Source organism: Prionailurus bengalensis, chromosome A2 (genome assembly GCF_016509475.1).
Source record: "Prionailurus bengalensis isolate Pbe53 chromosome A2, Fcat_Pben_1.1_paternal_pri, whole genome shotgun sequence".
In the NCBI taxonomy this organism is placed as follows: Eukaryota; Metazoa; Chordata; class Mammalia; order Carnivora; family Felidae; genus Prionailurus; species Prionailurus bengalensis.
The window spans coordinates 54576046-54579034 of NC_057348.1; the positions used below are offsets into that span (position 1 = coordinate 54576046).

General features: G+C 45.3%; 1 non-coding gene across 1 annotated transcript; it reads left to right on the plus strand.

Moving 5' to 3' along the window:
- Positions 1-586: 586 nt before the first annotated feature.
- On the plus strand, positions 587-659 carry TRNAR-CCU. Its single transcript has one exon. It is a non-coding gene; the product is annotated as a tRNA-Arg (tRNA).
- Positions 660-2989: the final 2330 nt, after the last annotated feature.

Genomic DNA, 2989 nt, shown 5'->3' on the forward strand with positions numbered 1-2989 from the left:
CTCCTGCCATAGCTGTGGGCTAGAATTAAGAGCAGCCCTTCTTTGTGATCTCTCCCCTTAGAATCTGTGCCCTAGATCTATGCCCACAAGTGACTCCTGGCCAAGTGCTGATAAAAGTATCAGAAATGATGAGGGCTAGGGCTAGGTGAGTCTGCAGGGAGGGAGCTGGTTTCCTGCCCTTGGCTAGCTTCACTTCTCCACTTGCCCACCGTGGCTGTACCTACTGAGTGCCTACCCCTTCTTCTCCAGCTTTTCTAATATAACCAATCAGCTTCTATCTCATTTACTTACTCATTCATAGATTTACTTACTTATTTTTTCCTTCCATCCTTCCTTCCTTCCTTCCTTCCTTCCATCTCCCAAACCACTATTATTCTTAAAAGCTTTCTGGCCTCCCTTTGGCTACATATAGATGAGACCAGGGGAAATGACCCATCTTTTGAAAGTCCAGATCAGATGTTGTCCATGGGGCCAGCCTAACTCCCATGATCCTGACCTTGTGAATGGTCTTGACCTTGCTTTGTTTGTTCAGGCGCTTACAAGACTTTGGGTGGTTTCCCTATAAGAACACTACTTATAGTAGCCAGCCTGGTTGGCTCAGTTGGGAGAGCATATGACTCCTGATCTCAGGGTTGTGAGTTCAAGCCCCACATTGGGTATGGAGATTACTTAAAAAATAAAATGTTAAAAAAAAAAAAAGGAATACTACTCAAGTAGAATTGGAGCTCCCCCTGAAGATGCAGACTAGGTCAAAAAGTGGCTGGGTGCTTGGTGAACCAGCAGGCAAGACAAAGCTGCCTGCACCCTATCCCCTCCTGGCTAGCTACACTTTTAACATCCAAGAGGTTGTGTAAGGGGTTGAGTCAAAGACTTGGTCTTCTACTTGGTGACCTGGGGCAAGTTGCCTAACCTTTTGGGTCTCAGCTTTGTCATCTATAAAATGGGAATAATAATAATGCTTACATCATTCACTTTTTATGCAGATATAATGTAATAATGCTGGAAAACACTTGCATGAAGACTAGCATGTAGTAACCAATTAGTTGGCTGAAAGTTTTATATTATCATCACCCTCACTTTCTAGAAGAGACAGCTGACCCCTACAGATGTTATGCGATGTACCAATCCCCACCCCCCGAATTAGTAGCAGAACTGGCACTTGAACACAGGCCTTCAGAGTTTAAGGCAGAGGCTAAGGCCAGGGAATCTGCTTGGTGCCCTGTGGTGCTTCTTCCCTGCCCTAGCATGAGACGAGACATGGCCCAGCCCTAAGATACCCTCTCTTCTTTGAGTTTTATCTATTAGTCATTAGGTTGCAAGTGACAGAAAGGGCAGCCCAAACTGACTTAAACAAAAAAGGAACTTATCCTGTCATGAAAAACCAGTGACTTCCTACCTTCTGGTCCAACTAATTCTGTGGTGGCATCATTCACAAGTAGAATCTTCTTGTAAAGTGGCAAAAATGGACCCTGCCAGTTCTGGGTTTACATCCCACAACCCCAGCATGAAAAGAACACTTCTTAGTAAATAATTCAGTAGAAGTCTCAAGTTTGAATCTCATTGGCCTGGATTGACCATACAGCTGTCCTTGAACCAATCCCTGTGGCTGGGGAGATTCAAACCCTGACTGGCCAGTCCTTGGTCACATGGTTCCCAAGGTGGTGCCAGCCCTACACAAACCAACAAATCCAAAGGCAGAAGAGAATAATTCTCCTTTGTAAAACTAGGATTCTATCATAAGAAGAAAGGGGACTAGAGGCTGACCAGAAAAAAATAACAGCTTCCTATACAAATGGGAATAAGGAGGCTTTCAAGTTTTTTGGTGAGAATTATGTATAAACACATAGGGAATATTTCTGGTACACCTTTGGGCCTCTGCCTGGGATTCCTTTTTCTCTTATTGTCCTTGATATCCATTTGACCCAGCTGTATCCCCTTACCCTTTCCAGTCATCATTATTCCTTTCCCAACCCCTTCCCTCCCTCCTCCTCTCTTTCCTGAAATCAAAGCCAGGATTTGAATCTATGACTCTAGATTCTCATGAGACCCCAGTACAGAGGAGGAGGCCTTATCAGTCAGGATTGCAAAGAACAGAGCCCAAATTTAGCTAAATTAGCTGAAAAGGGAGATTTATTGCTCAACAGGAAGACCAAAGTCTCAGGCTCCAGGCTAAAAAGGGAGTCCTGCAAGGGTCCAGGCAGCAGAGACTTTTCCACTATCTTATTCTAGTGCTATTGTGCCTGCTGTAACGAATGTCTGCCCTAACAGCTCTGCATCTCTCCACCTAAGAGTCTAAATCCAAGGAGAGAGTTTCCATAGGCTGACCCCTTGCCCTGGGAATGGGGCAGTGTGGTTAGAATCCCATCAGGACTGTGCTGGATGGAGATAAGGCAATTCTCCAGAAGGAAAGAGGGGTCCTTCTGCTTACTGGAAATCAAAGGATGGATATGGGTGGCCAAAGAATCCTGGAGTCCACTCGAGACTCATAAGTGGATTCTCATGGAGCCATGGAAAGGAATACTTGGATTTTCAGGAAGGAGACTGCCATCTTGTTGGGCCAAAATGAAGGTCTCAATCAGGACCCGCCAGGAACCTCCTCCTCCACCTGTTGTCACCCTGACTCATGGCCCAGTATTAACAGCAGATTAATACCTGCTCCTTGGGGTGTAGACTCCATGTATTCTGAAAACAAGCTCTAATTAGCCCGGAACATTGAGATAGAGCCTGCTTATGGCTGACAGCAAGATAAATATACCTAAATGGCCAAGGTGATTTGGAGTTGGTTTTCATTTTTCTCTTGTAATAACAAAAGCAATGGCAGAAGTGGGGGCTTGTTATCTCTGGCATGCCTGATGGATGACGATGTGTCTGATTATCCAGCAACTGTGGCTCACAGGCGTCAAGCCATCTATCACCCGCCCCCACCCTGGCCCACCCGACAAAGCACTTCCATCCACATCAGAATTAGCATATATTCTCCTGAGATGAT